This window comes from Tursiops truncatus, chromosome 6, assembly GCF_011762595.2.
Source record: "Tursiops truncatus isolate mTurTru1 chromosome 6, mTurTru1.mat.Y, whole genome shotgun sequence".
Taxonomy (NCBI): domain Eukaryota; kingdom Metazoa; phylum Chordata; class Mammalia; order Artiodactyla; family Delphinidae; genus Tursiops; species Tursiops truncatus.
This window is the reverse complement of record NC_047039.1, coordinates 105,466,186-105,484,103: the sequence shown is the minus strand read 5'-3', so window position 1 is coordinate 105,484,103 and position 17,918 is coordinate 105,466,186. Positions and strand designations below refer to the sequence as shown.

Sequence of the window (17,918 nt, the reverse complement as noted above, 5' to 3'; positions counted from 1 at the left end):
AGTGCTCAAAATTTAGATTTATTCCTTATTTCTTAGCGAATAATTTCCAAACTCCTTAACCTAATGTTTAAGGGCCAACCTTGCCTTAACCCTCACCTCCAGTCCTATCTCACACTATTTCCCTATATGAACCCTCCTGTCCCAGCAAATCTGCCTTTTCATTTTTAATTGACCTTCATGTTTACATTTACATCACCTTATTTGCTCCTTCTAATTTCCAAGGTCTGGCTCAATAAAACCTTCCTTCCCAACCATATAGTCTGCCCCTGTGATAAATCCCAACTCTGAACTCTTAAAGCAGTGCTTATCCATACCATTAAATTGGAACTGTTATTTTCATCTTTTTTTTTTTTTTTTGGCCAAGGTGTTCGGCTTGCAGGATCTTAGTTCCCCAACCAGAGACTGAACCCAGGCCCTCAGCAGTGAAAGCACCGAATCCTAACCACTGGACCGCCAGGGAATTCCCTATTTTCATCTTTAGTGTCTATATCTTGTCCTTCCAGCAAGAATGAAGGGTCCCCTCAAACGATGAGAACATCTCTTAGACCTATGCATCCCCAACCCCCAATACCACGGCCAAACACAAGAAGTTCTCACATATCTTTGCTAACTGCATTGTCACAAGGTGCTCTGAGAAAAAGAACATAAGTAAAATCAAAGGATTTTTAAATTAACATTAGGCACATTTCACAATAATAGAATTTTTTTTTCCCTGAAATTTGCCAGCATTTTCCAAGTTAGATAATTTCTTTTTGGAGTGGTCAAAAATTGGACTTTGAAATTCTATAAAATTCTATAAAAGCTCACTTGCACTTGCCACATTTTCTACAAAAATAAAAGCAATTATACCCATACATGTCAAGTCAGATTTTAAGCTTTTCAACTCATGAAGACTTATCACTGAGAACCCAGCAGGGAGATTTTAGTTGAAGTAGTGAAGCGCATGGAGTTTTTGTATCCTTCCAACACCAGTATACAGGCTGGAAAACTACAGCCTGTGGGCCAAACTTGACCAGTTGCCTACGTGTATAAATAAAGTTTTACTGGAACACAGTCATGCCCCTTTGTTTATGTATTATCTGTGGCTGTTCTCATGCTGCATGGCTAGATAGTCGCCATAGTCCTCCAGAGTCCATATGGCCCACAAAGCCTAACATATTTACTAGCTGGCCTTTTACAGAAAAAGCCTGTCAAGTGCTGATAAGCAAGTATACCTACGATAATACAGAGCATGGAGAGGAGGCACAACCTGATAAGGTGAAATGCGTGAATTAGAAAGTACATTAAAAGTTCCAAGGAGGATACACATATTATAAATGTTAGCAACTATGCCTGAACAAACCCCTGTGACTCAAAAGAAGGACTCTAAAGTAGGGGGAAATTATTTCAAATGTTTTATGGAATGAGAATCATGTTTCGTATTTTCTTTGATGAAAATTTCTAATTAAAAGCATCCCAAGGGACTTCCCTGGGCAGTGGTTAAGAATCTGCCTGCCAATGCTGGGGACATGGGTTTGATCCCTGGTCCGGGAAGATCCCACATGCTGTGGAGCAACTAACCCCATGCGCCACAACTACTGAGCCTGCGCTCTACAGCCTGCAAGCCACAACTACTGAAGCCCTCGTGCCCAGAGCCCGAGCTCCACAACAAAAGAAGCCACCGCAATGAGAAGCCCGTGCACTACAACGAAGAGTAGACCCTGCTCGCTGCAACTAGAGAAAGCCCACACGCAGCAATGAAGACCCAAGGCAGCCAAAAATTAATTAATTAATTAATTTTTAAAAAAAGATCTCACGTGCTGCAACTAAGACCCGACGCAGCCAAAGATAAAATAAAAATAAATAATTTTTTTTTTTTAAAAGAAGTAAGGTAGGGAATTCCCTGGCAGTCCAGTGGTTAGGACTCGGTTCTTTCACTGCAGAGGGCCGAGCTCCAATCCCTGATCGGGGAACTAAGATCCCACAAGCCGTGCGGCGCAGGCACCACCCACCCAAAAAAAAAGGTGGGGTAATTTTTATCATTTCACTAGGACACAATGAGACATACTCCACGTCCATCACATGACAGAAGTGACCGAAACGAACTTTCCCATGAAAATAAGTGGTAAATATCAGAGTCATAACTAAAGAGGTGAGACAGACAACTTGCTAACATGATGAAACCTACACTTGTAAAAGGCTTATTAGAAGTGAAATTAAAGGCCAACTATCTTCAATCGAAGAGCGTTTTTAGTAACATCATATGCCACACACAGGTATGGCTTTGAAATGTGAGAATAAAGCATGCTTTGCAAATAAATTAATGTGTGTAAGATGATCCAGTTAAAAATTACACAGATGATGACAACTAAATGTAACGTGGTATCCTGAATGAGGTCCTGGAACAGAAAAAGGACATCAGGTAAAAACTAAGGAAATCTGAGGGCTTCCCTGGTGGCGCAGTAGTTAAGAATCCACCTGCCAATGCAGGGGACACGGGTTCAAGCCCTGGGCCGGGAAAATCCCACATGCCGCAGAGCAACTAGGCCTGTGAGCCAAAACTACTGAGCCTGCGCGCCACAACTACTGAAGCCCACGCTCCTAAAGCCCATGCTCCACAACAAGAGAAGCCACCGCAATGAGAAGCCCACGCACCGCAATGAAGAGCAGCCCCCACTCGCCGTAACTAGAAGAAACCCCGCACACAGCACCAAAGACCCAACGCAGACAAAAATAAATATAAAAATAAAATAAAAACATTAAAATAAACCTAAGGAAAAAAAAAAAAAAAAAAACCTAAGGAAACCTGAATAAAGCATGAACTTTAGTTAATAATAATTATCAATACTGGCTCACTAATTGTAGCAAATGCACCATTAATATGAGATGTTAATAATAACAGGAACTTGATTCTGGGTATATGGTAACTCCCTGTTCTATCATCTCAGTTCTTCTGTAATTTAAACTGTTCTAAAAAGTAAAGTCTATTTAAATTTTTTAAATTACATAAACAGGGGCTTCCCTGGTGGCACAGTGGTTGAGAATCTGCCTGCCAATGCAGGGGACATGGGTTCGAGCCCTGCTCTGGGGGATACCACATGCCGCCGAGTAACCAGCCCCGTGAGCCACAACTACTGAGCCTGCGCGTCTGGAGCCTGTGCTCCACAACAAGAGAGGCCACGATAGTGAGAGGCCCGCCCGCCGCGATGAAGAGTGGCCCCCTCTCGTCGCAACTGGAGAAAGCCCTCGCACAGAAACGAAGACCCAACACAGCCATAAATAAATAAATAAATAAATGATTTTTTTTTTTAAATTACATAAACAGGGACTTCCCTGGTGGCGCAGTGGTTAAGAATCTGCCTGCCAATGCGGGGGACACAGGTTTGATCCCTAGTCCAGGAAGATCCCACATGCCGCAGAGCAACTAAGCTCGTGCACCACAACTCTAGAGCCCACGAGCCACAAATACTGAGCCCATGTGCCACAACTACTGAAGCCTGCACGTCTAGAGCCTGTGCTCCACAACAAGAGAAGCCACTGCAATGAAAAGCTCATGCACCGCAACAAAGAGTAGCCCCCGCTCGCACAGCAATGAAGACCCAACACAGCCAAAAAATAAATAAATAAATTACATAAATAACATAATTCTAAAACCAAGCATCCAATTTAGCAACTTTTTTCAGTATGAAAAAGATATACAAATTTGAGAAATGCATGTGAACACTGTAATTTAGCAGTCTCCAACAACCACCATCTAGAAGGATTAGCAGGTATCCCATGATGTCCCAGAACCCATTTACATCTGGTAACACATTGCGATGTTTAAACTATCACACTAAGAATATTTTATCTTTCAGTTCACTGTGATCAGAAACGAAATACAGAAACTTCCTAACACAAAATTTCCACAGCTATGTTACATTTTGCACTAAATCCTTGTCAACTGAAGCAAGGCAAATATATTTCCTAGCCAGAATTGTTTAAGAAAAGCCAGTTTTTATATTAATTTCCATTTAATATCAAACTTTTAAAAAAGCCATTATAAGCAGTAATGGTTGAGCCTGAAGACGAGAGTTTTGACTGGTGGTAGTAAAGCATATAGGTGCTTAGGAAATAAAAACAATAATAACTACCATGCATTTCAGGCTCGTCATGTACTAGGCACCAACCAGGTGCTTTACATGGACGTTCTCATTTAACCTGTGTAACACTCGTGAAAGATAAGTATTCTTAGCCACTTTTTACAGATGAGGAAACTGAGGAAATTAAATTATTTTCCCAAGGTCAAGTTAATAACTAGCAAAGCTGCGACTAGAATCCAGGTGTATCTGGTTCACCCAGCTTTTACCCACCAAGCCATTTGCCTCCCAAGAGTGAGTGCTTTAATTTACAGTCAAGGTTACTTCTTCTAATCACCCCACTCTTTCAACAACTATTAATATGTCAGTCAGTAGCTGAACAACTCCCCCTTTCTTGGAAAGTTTCAAACTGCCTGGCAAAGTCAGGTTTAGTTGGACTTCAGGACTAAATAACCTAAATTCTACTAAAGAAATGGTATATGAAAGTTTAGAAAAAGTTACTAGGGACTAATCTAGATTATTACCCTGATAATTAAAGACACACACACATAGCAGGTGCTATCTAAAGTATCTTTTTTTAAAAAATTTTTTTTAGTATTTATTTATTTATTTAGGCTGCACTGGGTCTTTGTTGTGGCACGCGTGCGGAATCTAGTTCCCCGACCAGGAGGGAAGTTCCTATCTAAAGTACCTTTTAAGACTTAAATGTGGGATTTCCTTGGTGGTGCAGTGGTTAAGAATCTGCCTGACAATGCAGGGGACACGGGTTCCAGCCCTGGTCCAGGAAGATCCCACATGCCACATAGCAACTAAGCCCGTGCGCCACAACTACTGAGCCTGTGCTCTAGAGCCTGTGAGCCACAGCTACTGAAGCCTGTGCTCTAGAGCCTGTGAGCCACAGCTACTGAAGCCTGTGCACCTAGAGCCCGTGCTCCACAACAACACAGAAGCCACTGCAACGAGAAGCCTGCGCACCGCGACGAAGAGGAGCCCCTGCTCGCCACAACTAGAGAAAGCCCGCACACAGCAACGAAGACCCAACGCAACGCAGCCAAAAAAAATACATATATATATATAAATAAATAAACATTTAAAAAATATGTAAATGTACTAACAGTTCTGGGTATAGCACTCTAAAGTAAAATACAATGAGCTCAAAACTAGCTATATAATCTCTAGTGATTAATATAATCTTTCTGGAATTCAGTTTTTCAATGGAAAAACAAGGAATTATGGGTACCATTCCTTTCCCATAATTTACACTCTACGAATCTCCAAATAGATCCAAGTTCCCTAAATGGTTCCAGAACTTCTTGGTCACCTCACTCTCTTTCTCTATGAGCTAACAGGGATTTTCTGTGAGCAGGTAACCTCAGATAGTAACCAATATTGTCAAAGTGATCTATACTCTTAGCGTATCATCTGCCTTCTTCCAATGTGGGAGCGCATAAGATCAAAATGGCCCTTTATTGGAAAAGGTTCGGAAAATTCAAGATTATCATCTTCCTCCCAATCCTTCAAACTATTTAGAGTCTCATCATCTCAATAGTTTCCTTCCTGGTCTCTCCTTCCTACTGTTGAAGCAATCTTCCTAAAGCACAAACCTTGTCATGCTACTCTCCACTGCTTACAGGATAATGTCTACAATATGCTACAGGGTATCAAGCTCTCAACCATAAATCCCTCTTTTCATAACTCCTATCTCATCTCCCACCATCTCTCCACTTCCCCAAAATCGGATTTTGCTGCCATACTATATCTTAAAGTCTCCAACATTTGCAGATGCTATTATCTAGGCTTAAGGGGCTCAAATCTTCCTTATCTTCAAGTGAACTCAGATTTCTCCTTTAAGGCCCAGCCCCCAAATCTCTTCCCTCTGTGAAGCTCTAGGAGAACTGCTCCTGACAACAAACAGGGTGCATCCTTCCTCCCTTATGACACTGAGTGGGAAAGTTACCCCATTTTAAAGTCTCTTTCAGTTTTTCTGTTTACATCATGCAGAAAATCTAAGCAAGGTGCCAATTTGTCTTCAACACTTCCCTAACACTTGCTAAACTCTTCTTTTAATTAAAGACAGAGGTCTCAAACTCAGCACCTTCTGCAAACAGTAGCAAGCTAGGTTTTATAACATTGCTTTGTTTTTATTATATTCAAGTTGCTTTCTATTTAGGGCAAGAGATGGTAGCCTTTCATTATGGTAATAACATAAAGCTTTAAAAAAATTTTTAAAGGTGTCCAAATTTTTAAAAAAAGACATTTTAAATAAACAATAGTATAAGTAGTTTGCAGATTTGGGAAAAATCATGATGTTACTCAAGGATTAAGCATGGTTAACATTGTTATATACTGATGCCTACACCTTGACAGAACTGTCAGTTACTTTTCTTGTTCATTAAACAGGTACATTTCATCATAGTATTTATGTACTATTTATACTAACGTGACAGGGCAAAAAAGGACCTAACTGCCATTTTTTAATGACCTACTACAATGTTAGCTGTATTTTATCAATCAAATAATTTGAAGATTTATTTTAATTACCCACCACTTTTAAGGGACCTAACCAATTCATACCAGAGATGGGTGTCCTTTGCAAATATTTTTTTATAAATATAATCATGTTGAATTACAATGGTTTGTCTAAATGCGTTTCCCCTTACAAGACTTACCTCCTCCAATGCAGGAATAGTTTCTTATTCATTTTATGTTTTGCTAAATTACATACTCTAAAAATCATTAGGTATTAAAAATAATGAACTCATCTTTTTCCAAAAAATGGACAGACAAGCACAGTAAGCTTTATTTAACATACATCCTTCACTCATGCATTCAAAAAATGTTTATTAAACACCTACGAAGTGCTAGGCACTGATGAACGGGACAGTTTAAGGTCTGCTCTTGAGGGACCCACATTCTCATAGGGATACATGACATTCTAATGACACTTTTGAGTCGTTGTCACAGACTGGATTTCTGCATACCCTCTATTTAGAATCCTTTGCCTACGCCTTTTAGTGGTCAGTTGAGTCCCAGGTAGGCAGCAGGGCCCAGCTCAAACTGAGGAGCCTTTACCAATCTCTTGACTCAGATACTTTCTCATAGACTATTTGCAACAAAATGTTGTTTTCTCAACAAAACTCCAAGTTCCCTAAAGTAGGGACATAGTCATCTTGGTATCCCCATTACTTGGCAGAGGAACTGGCATTTAGCAGGTGCTGAATCAATGTCTGAATTTATTAAAAAATTAATAAATAAGTGACTGAATGATGAAGAGCAATACCCCAGTTAGGAATCAGTCAAGCTGCTGCTAACGCAGCTCCCAAATGACTGAAGAACAGTAACTAAATTTAAGTTGAAAACATCTACTAACTTCCCAATGAGCATGTTTGAAATAATTATTAATGTACCAAAAAGATATTTCCTCACAATCAAGAAACGTGTATCATGAGAGGGGGAAAAAAATGGAAACAAGTGATACTTTAATATCTTTAGTTGGTATTTTTGAAACAAAAGTAAAACATTGTAGAAAAAAGAATGGACTTAGTATCAACTATTCCTGGCACAAGTACAGGGAACTGAAAGGCACACTACTTTGAAGATATAAGTATATAATATAAAGCTAGATAGTATCCAAAATTCAAATTAACAGTATAAGACTTCTTGTTAGTACAGAAAACTCCAGACCCTACCAAAAGTGAATAAAACACAGATGTCAATTTTACCCCCAATACATTAATTAATTTTCCAGAACTAAAAAAGACAAACCACAAAAATAATGAAGTTCATGCATAATAAATGGCTTGTGGATTAAGCTCAGATTTTATTAGACCACACAACTGACAGAATATCAAAACACTTGGACAGCTAACATGCATTACTTAGTAAATACTAATGTACCCTCACTATTCCATTATAAAACCTTGGCTTTTTAAAATATTACTTGAAATCATTACTAATGGGACTCTTAAACAAGATTAAGTTTGAAAGACATTAAGTAAGTTACGGTACACCCCTACCATGGAATACTACATAATTATTAAGAAGGAGGTAGAGGTACATGGAAAGGTATCTACCACGTACCACTAAGTGAAGAAAGCAAACTGCAGAACGATATGCATGGTAAGATCCCAGAGGCAGTACAGGTGTTAAAACACAAAACCCCTCCCCCCCCCAAAAAAAACACAAACCCCACAGTAAGACTACTTGAGCTCAAATCTCGGTTTTGCTGCTCACTAGCTAAGCAACCTTTGGCTAATTACTTCTCCTTGCCTCGGTTTCTTCATCTGCAAATGGATGTAAAATTGAAGCTTACTTCGTAGGGTATGTTCATAAGTTTGTGAGGGTTTAACAGGTTAACATATGTAAAACACTTAGCAAGAACAAGTGTTAACTATAATTTGGGGGGAAAAAAGAAAAAATCCAAATCATATAGCATATGCATATACATGCAGGGGAAAAAAGCTTTCATTTTTGCATTGCTTTTAGTTGTTGTTTTTTTTTTTAACAAAGAACATTTATTACTGTAGTAATTTAAATTTTTTAAAAAAGGAAAACATAATAAAAATGTGGCACTAAGAGCTCCCCTGCTGAAAGATCTGCTAGTACAATTACTTAAACACTCAAGACCAGACAAATTCTGTGAATAATAAAAAATGTGAAATTTTCAAGTCCAACAAAAAGGACACAATACTTAATCTCTCGGTATAATTCAACAATAACATGCTACACACCAACAAGGAGAACTGCAATGGTATTAGAATTATATCCCTTTTTTTTCCCCAAAGGCAATAAGTAACACAAAAATATCCACCTAATCTGGAATGCATATCAGGAACTTTCACAATTATTTAAACCTTCATTAATTTTATTAGTCTGAAGTTATATACCACCAAATCTAATTCCCTCTTATTCAACAATCTCTAATGACATCTCACTAAGACATATATAAATCTGGAGATCAAGATAAACCAAATAGTTAAAAAAAAAAAAACCTAAAACCCTTAGAACTCTTGAGAGGAAGATTTCACCACCCACATGCTTTGAGGAAGCTTTGGTCCCCAGCATAAACTTAGCTTCTTCCATAAATACAGTGGGTGTACAAAACTACCAAACATAAGAGCAGAAAGAGGACTTTGAGCTTTAGCTGCATTTTTGCTGAGCTGTAATACTGGTAAAGCCTGTTTCAAGATCCAAGGGTACACCCTCAAATTTAAGGAAAGCATGTAAACAGCAGACTGACATGTCTATGTCATCACATTTACCAGAATGGTACTTCATAAAATTACAACTATTTATTATTAAACTGCAAATAGCATTATTATCACTGTGTTCTACCTACAAGGAACCTTCCAGAACAAAAAAAAAGGAAGAAAATCTTGTTAGTTAAATACCTTTTCAAAAATAAATAGAAGTCTGGGCTTCCCTGGTGGCGCAGTGGTTGGGAGTCCGCCTGCTGATGCAGGGGACGCAGGTTCGTGACCCGGTCTGGGAAGATCCCACATGCCGCGGAGCGGCTGGGCCTGTGAGCCATGGCCGCTGAGCCTGCGCGTCCGGAGCCTGTGCTCCGCAACGGGAGAGGCCACAGCAGTGAGAGGCCCGCGTACCGCAAAAAAAATAAAAATAAATAAAAAGTAAATAAATAGAAGTCAATAAATGTTAGCAATTACTGTCATTACTGTTATTATGATGTTTTGGAATGATGGAATAGAAACTTACTCAGAGGGAGACTTACTTAATAAGTTACGTTCCATCAGAATCCAAGTTGGCCCACCACACCCCTGAATAATTAGATATTAAAAGGCACTTTATTTTAGAGAAATCGAAGTTAGATTCCTTGGTTCTAAAGGAGGTAAAGATGAAATAAAGTCTGCGAAAAGAATTAATCTATTCTTTCCTAAGCTTTTCTGACATAGAAATCCATATTTGTAAACATTTTGCATTTCTGCCTTAAGTGCTATGACGTTTAGACCTAATGTATTTTTGTCAGGTAGTCAGGATTTATAAACAGTGAAAGTAAAATCAAGAAATGGGTCAGAGTTCTGCATTCGAAAATGAAAGGAGACAGTTCAGAGTGGGTTGAAAATAGATGACTTTAGCCTAAGTCCTAAAAACTTTTAAAATAGATGTATTTGGATAAAATTTAGATTGCTTGGGAAGATAATTTGGTTCTGATCCTGAAAAAAAGGAAACAGGCTAATATCCCAACTAAATTTCTGTCTTTTAAATTTTCCAATATTAATCCTTTCAAAAATTCACAGAAAATAAACTAAAAACATAAATTAGGTAAGGGAAAAAAAAAGAAGAACTGAACATGTTTGATGACACGCTTCCCACTAGTCTCCAGCGTGGGTGTACAGGCATTACATGGGTGCAAGCCCAAGCAAGCATCTTTTCAGACAGACATCTTAGATTAATGAACAGACATCTTGCCTGTTTTTACAGTTAAAGTATGCTTAAAGCCTTATATTTTTTTCTTTTCTTTTTATTGAAGTATAGTTGATTTACAATATTGTGTTAGTTTCAGGTGTACAGCAAAGTGATTTAGATATATAAATCTTTTTTTCAGATTATTTTCCCTTATAGGTTATTATAAGATATTGACTATAATTCCCTGTGCTATACAGTAAATCCTTGTTGCTTATCTATTTTATGTATAGTAGTTTGTATCTGTTAATCCCATACTCCTAATTTATCCCCCCACCCCCTTCCCCCTTTGGTCAGCATAGGTTTGTTTTCTATATTTGTAAGTCTGCTTCTGTTTTGAAAATAGAGTCATTTGCATTATTTTTAGATTCCACATATAAGTGATATATTTGTCTTTCTCTGACTTACTTCACTAAGTACAATATTCTCTATGTCCACTCATGTTGCTGCAAATGGCAGTATTTCATTTGTTTTATGTAGAGCCTTATCTTTTTAAAATGGCTGACAAAAAAGGTGAATATGAAGATAATTTTGGCTTAATATACATAATTTAATTACAGCGTTAGTATTAAGTTATATTTTCCTTTCAGGTATAAATACTTATCAATTATCTGGTTCATCTTCAAACTTAAAAAAAAATACAGACTTCAGAAGTCTGTATTTTTTTTAAAAACATTTGCTCAACTGTTCATTTATATATATTAAATATGAGAACTTGAAGTATCAACAGATGTTCACCACTTCTTCTGATCTTTGCATTGCAGAGTTCAAAACTGGGTTTCAGCTTAGAAGCAATGAAGAACTTCCCTTCTGAAAATGTTTTTACAAAATCGTAATACAGGGCTTCCCTGGTGGCGCAGTGGTTGAGAGTCCACCTGCCGATGCAGGGGACACGGGTTCATGCCCCGGTCTGGGAAGATCCCACATGCCGCGGAGCGGCTGAGCCCGTGAGCCATGGCCGCGGAGCCTGCGCGTCCGGAGCCTGTGCTCCGCAATGGGAGAGGCCACAACAGTGAGAGGCCTGCGTACCGAAAAAAAAAAAAAAAAATCATAATACATATTGAAACATACTTAAAAAAATAAGGAAATATAGGTAAACATAAAGAAGGAAACGTTAATTATCTATAGTTCTAAAAACCAGAAATCAAACAATTTAGTGTCTAAAGCTTCATCTAAAATGTGTACACAATACAGAAAGTATTGATCCTAGTTCCTTTACAAATGAAAATATCTTGATTAGGATTAAAGAGTTTAGGCCACAAATAATTCTATACAAACACAAGTTTAGGTAGTTCAAATGTAAAAAAACACATAACTGAAATCCTTCTTACCTAAGAGAAAATTAACTCCAGAGAAGGAAATGTGTGGGTGAAAAAACCATAAAGTTGAAGGGGAAAATTTAATCATTTAAGAAAAAATTTTTTTCAATTTTTTTTGGTCTTTCCAAAGCAAGTAAGAAGAATTCCACTTACATCAGACTTTTACCCGCCACCCCCCCCAAAAAAATCATACTTTATCTTGGAGAATTGTAATGTATAACCAACTCCCCAATACTCTCACTCCTAAAAAAAAATAATAATAAGTAAAAGTGAAACATCTTACAATTGGGAATATATCCACTTCCCTGCTTCAGTTTTCTGCAAATATCAGGGGTACTTTTCCCAAATAAACCAATTTAAACTAAAGCGCATCATGTTTAAAGAGTGGCAAATTTTGTATTGTTAGTTTCACCAAATAAGAGTTAATACATATTGTTGCTGTTTCCAGAATGCCATTATCAGGCAGCACCACCTGGTAAATTGCTAAGTGCCATCACTGGAAAGCTGCTCACAAACTCACAGTGGAGCCAACTGGGTGAAGTGGGAAGTGACAACGCTGTGACAGTGGCCAGGAAGGCACCAGAAGAGTAGCACTTGTTTTAAAGTCAGGGATGTGGTATGAAGGTAGAAAAGGACGAAACCAGGTTGAAAGCTGGAACACCAAAAGGTAACTACCGATTACTGAGTGAAAGCCATGTTCCTGAGGTTTTACATATATTATTATTTTTGAAGTTAATCCTGTGTGATAGCTATTTATCACCTCCATTTTACAGCTGAGGAAACAGGATTAGAAAAGACAAATAACTTACTGCATAATCATTCACCTATCATGAAGCAAACAAGGAATTCAAAACTAGATTTATCTGACTCCAGAGCCCAGACTCTTTTCATTTCCCCAGGCTGCCTCTCTGGTTCTTCAGTATATAGAATTCAGGCTCCCTGTGAGCAATTTCACTGTTGTGGGCTCTAGGAGGGAGAGATCCACCTGGAGGCAAACAGTCACATGCTATCACCAGGGGAGCCTAGAGTTTTCAGCCTTTGTTCGTCCCAAGCCACCTTTATACATAATCTTTTCTCCCGTTTTCCCTTTTACAGCCCTAACACACTGGATGGATGGATGGAAGGAGAGAGGAAGGGAGGGATGGAGGGAGGGAGGCAAGCTGACTTAAGATGTTTATTTGATTTACAAACTCCTCTATCCTTGTCTTTGTTCAAGTTGTTCCCTGCACCTGAAGCCCTTCTCCAATATCCCTATAGCTAATCACATCTATGACTGAAGGTCCAGTTCAAATGCCATCTCCACACAGCACTCCCCAGTCTCCCACTCTCTCATTCAGTAGTAGTATCTCCAATCTAAATTTTCCTGACCCTTTATGTATAAAATAAATATACAAATAATATGATGCCAGATAGATATATGCTATAAATAAAATAAAGGGGCAGGGGAGAAAGAATGGCCAAGGGGGCAGTGTAAGGACCCAGAAGGTTTATCAGGCAAGACCTCTCCAAGGCAGTGATTTGTAATACGGTGTGTTTAATTCAACACAAACTATTTCGGCACCAATATTTGTTTCACAAAATACTCTTCTTCAATTCTCCATACCCTCCCCTTAATCTTTTCCACAAATAGTCTGCCGTAGTGGTTTTTCATTACTGCTATTCTTTTAGAGGAAAAAAAAATCTCACACAAGATGTTGACAGGTGCTTTACAAACAGGTGCAAATTTCAAATCACGAATATTCTGAAAAAATGTTAAAAGTGATTTGTCAGTGAGAAGTCTGATGCCAAAATGAAGCTGAACTACAAGAATTTAAAATGGAATTTCAAGAAAATGACGTATCAACTCTTCAACTCTATAATATGCAAGTTTACTTTCTATCATATATGGAAAGAAGAATGGCAATAGGAAAATATACTTGAAGAGAGATCCTGCAGTTTTTCACTTAAGGATAGATGGGGATTTCCCTGACAGTCCAGAGCTTTCACTGCCAAGGCCAGGGGTTCGATCCCTAGTTGGGGAACTAAGATCCCACAATCCACACACGGCACAGCCAAAAAAAAAAAAAAGACAGAAAAATTAGAATATCCTCACCCCTTTAAAAGCCACACTACCTACATGACTTAAAGAAAACCAGCACATGCTAAAATTTTCTTTCACAGGCTTATACAAGAGCTTGGAGGGCTCAACCCCTTCAATCACTTGGAACTAGGAGATGCCTTAACACAAAAGTCTAAGGGCCAAAGTACTCACTTCCCTTTCTTCCTCAGATTATTTTGCTGATTCCCCAGTACCCTGAAAGAAATATCTGTGGTCTATTCTGTCTTTGAAAACTATTACTCTGATCCCAGTCAAATCTTTTCTCTTACTTCCCTGATTACAAAATTCCCTCTTTCATCGACACTATCGTCCTATCTGCCTTGACTTTTTTCTTATCTAATGAGAAACATATTCTTCCAGGCAGGCTTATAGATCCCCAAAACTTATTTCTACTTCAGGAATTCTTAATCTTTTTGTGCCATGGGTTTCTTTGGTGGTCTGGTAAAGCCTATGGACCCCTTCTCAGATTGCTTTTAAATGCATAATTAAATATATGCGATTACAAAAACAACTAATTATACTGAATATTAGCAAAACAATGAAAAAACCCTGATATTGCAATATATGTACACCTTTATTATCACATTAAGTAACAAGATCTAACAGTGGATTCAGTAATACCATAATTCAAAAAAATTATAAGCATAAATGATATTTTTAAAATGTTTATTGGAGTATATCACAAATGATATTTTAAGATATCTGCAACAACTGTAAACATGACACAAAAATATCTGTAATTTTTATTGGTGACAAAGTCACAGGCATTGCTAATTCTACTGCGGTTTGTTGCTTACATTCATTATTGAAGGAAATGATAATACAGTTATCAGATAATAAAAATAAAAACATGATTTTATCCCCATTCTAGTTCAAGGAGCCCCTGATTTCTATCCACCAACTGGTGAATCCCAGGTTAAAAATCCTTTCTAGTTCAAAACCTTGCTCAAACTGATTTTTGCCACAAATTTTAAAATAAAAACACTGATTTCTCCTTTGATCTAGCTCTCATCTGAACATACCACCGTGCCTCCCTGTTTTCACGCAGATGTATACACAGAACCCTGTTTATTTCTATGACTTGCCTATCCAGCACCCATTTAAATTTTGCCAGTCAATAAAAAGCGAAATTGAAGGAAAGGAGATGGAAGCAACCAACAGCTCCTCACTTACAGACCTCCAACAGGAAGTATAAAGATGCCAAGTATGGTGTGTACGTTTTTGGTAGGTGGGCTGCCCGACCCGTGAGTCCAGCTTGTCAAGAGTCTCCGAAGCAAGACATCTTCACCAGCGGCACTCAGAAGACATTCCACCTCCTCCTCGCCTCCCATACTCAGTTCCCTGGCTGCCAGGTCGCTCGCCTCTGGCTCTCACCCGAAGCCACCCCGCGGTCCTCCTGTCCCTTCCCATCCCATCCCCCACGCGTCCCTCCCTCCAGTCCGCCCCAGGCTGCCCTGGCCCCTGAGCGCCGCCACATCTCTCCCTGGACCTAACCGTGTGCCCCCACCCCCACTTCTCCCCTCACTGCAGAGAAGGGCCCAGGGGTCAGCTGGACCCGGCGGCCCACCGTCAGCGCAGGCTGCGGCCCTAGGCCGAAGCAACACGGCCGCCAGGCAAGGAGCCGCGCACTCCGCGCAGCTGGATCGGGGACGTGCACTCACCAAGATCATGCGGAGGAGGGCACCGATGTCTGCGCAGGACCGCCACTCGGCCTCGGAGCCGTTGCCCTCGCGGCGAACTGCCACCGCCACCACCACCACCGCCGCCGCCGCCGCCACCGCCGCCACTCGCTAGTTGGCTTCCCTGCGTCCTGCGGCGGCGCTGCCGCCACGCCATGGCGCGTGCGCGGCGCCGCGGGGGCCCCTGGGACTAGTAGTTCAGGCCGGCAGCCAGCGGTGCCTCTTCCGCTTTTACCACCCAAGTCCGCTGCAGGCTGGAGCCGTCTTGAGCTATTGGGGTACCGCGAAACGGCTTCCGGAAAATTGTTCACCAAACACTCGCCCTTGCTTCCGCGTACGGTAGTGCTGGATGTGAATAATCCGGCTGAGCAAGTATGTGTAAAGTAAAACAATTTAGAGCATTTATGTTTTAGATAACAAGTGTCACTTGGCCAGAACACATCATTTGAAACACACACACCCATACACCACTCTTCTTCCTTTCTGTCAAAAGGGTCATTAATTGCCTTTGTGTTATCTGGATTTTCAGTCTTAAATCTGATTTCCCACTCCTTTTATCAAATTTTACTTGACCATACAGTTTTTTAGGTCGATTGACAATTTATCTAATACAAAATTTTTTATAAAAACAATTCATATATATTCAAATATAAAGTTAACTGAGCTGAACAGTCCTAGAAACCTTAGAATTGGAAGACAGCTTAAAGGTCATTAGTCCACCTCCGGCCCAGGCAGGAACTCCAGCCAGATAGTCATCCAACTTCTCTTTCAAACAGTTCAAATTTCAGGGTGCTCACTTCCTTAAATAAGGAGGCCTGGTCAACTGTTGGCCAGCATTAAATGTTAGAAAGTTCTTCTGCTGAACAAAATCTACTTCCCTTTTACTTTCTTCCATTGCTAGTTGTTATGCTGCCTGGAGCAATATAGAATGTTTTGCACTTGATAGTCTTTCAAAAAATTGAACACAATGATTATATCGTCCAACACTAGGAGTCTCCAGACCAAAAAAAAAGGCGTCAGTTTTGCAACAAGTTCAGATTTGATTCAGCTCCCAGACTGCTTTCCATTCAGTCATCCTCCTTGATGTATTATCTTTAAAAATTGTCAAAATTTGCCTCAGATTTATAGCCTTGTTTTATTACCACAAGAGCATTCTATGGTAAACTGGCCAGGTATTATTGCTATCATATTGCCATTCAACTGAATCAAGAATTCCACCAGATCAAAGATTATTCCTCAGCTCTGTTATAAAACATTGTCCAAAGCAACAAGGGAATGAAAAAAGCAACAGGATATGGTTTACAATTTAGGGTAAAAGGATAATTCACACAGATTAAGGATCATAATAATAAGCTAAGGTGCAAAGTACTCCAGATTCCTGGCGAAAGTCTTCATCAAATTGAGTGGCCATGACTTTAAGAAGGAAGTTAACACTTGGGAGTTACTGAATGGTTGGATTTGAAGAAAGAAATGGCATGTGACGATTGCTAAGGAAGAACCCAGCCTGAGCAGTTTGCTCTCACTTAACACTGAGTACAGTACTATAAATGGGCTGGACCACACAGGCCAGGTTAAGGGGAAAGGAAAGGGCCCCCAAAGTTGCAAAAAGCTCTTGAGGGTTGTGAAAAAACCGCACTGTATGTAGTAAGTAAAAAGGGCACTGGGATGGTCAATTAGTTGTTCTGAGCCCTTCTCTGTCAACCTACAAATGAAGAGCTTGAACTAGGTAAGTTGTTCTCAATCTTTTTTTCCAGCCAGCGCATCCAAGGAACACAACCTGCACATTAGAACAATGATCACAACAACAGTAAATCTTGTGGAATATGAAGTATTCTTCTCAACGCCTTTTACACAGGGGAAAGTGAACTCAAGAGGTGAAAAGACACTGAATAAATAGTACTCCTTGAGGGCAGAGAACCCTGTCTTATTCACCACTGTCTCTCTGGAACCTGCCATACTACCTAGGATGTAATATATATCTTCTTTAAAAAAAAATGAATGGGATGAATAAACAGTAAACCATGGCCAAAGCCTTTTTCCTTCCACTATATCATTCAGCCTTCCTTGACATACAGGGATATGAAATTGCTTGTCCATAGTCACAGAATTCGTACCAGATCTTGATCAGAGCTCAGTTCTTCACACGCTCAACCTCATACTCTGCAGACCACTCTGCCACAGAAGCAGAGAGCAGTGACATACTCAGAATTTTTTTTAATATTCTTTCCTTCATTTGTGCACAGCCAGTCTTGGAGGTAAGAAAAGAAAGCAGGTGCTATGCCAAGTGATTTCGGGGTCTTTGGCAAGTATTTCTGGACAAAAATATTTTTTCCTCACATCC

The 17,918-nt window shown here is 39.5% G+C and overlaps 1 protein-coding gene across 8 annotated transcripts in view; it reads right to left on the bottom strand.

The window, feature by feature from the left end:
- The window catches only part of GAPVD1 (GTPase activating protein and VPS9 domains 1), a 73,161-nt gene extending 57,444 nt beyond the window's left edge, over positions 1 to 15,717 (bottom strand). For 4 of the 8 annotated variants that reach the window (XM_019949230.3, XM_019949233.3, XM_019949232.3 and 1 more), the window contains exon 1: positions 15,560 to 15,716. The gene's annotated coding sequence lies outside the window, so the exon portion shown is untranslated. Of the gene's footprint in view, positions 1 to 9,448; positions 9,607 to 15,559 lie in introns of those variants that run through there. The other 4 variants (XM_073806597.1, XM_073806598.1, XM_073806600.1 and 1 more) reach the window with 2 other exon arrangements.
- Positions 15,718 to 17,918: the final 2,201 nt, after the last annotated feature.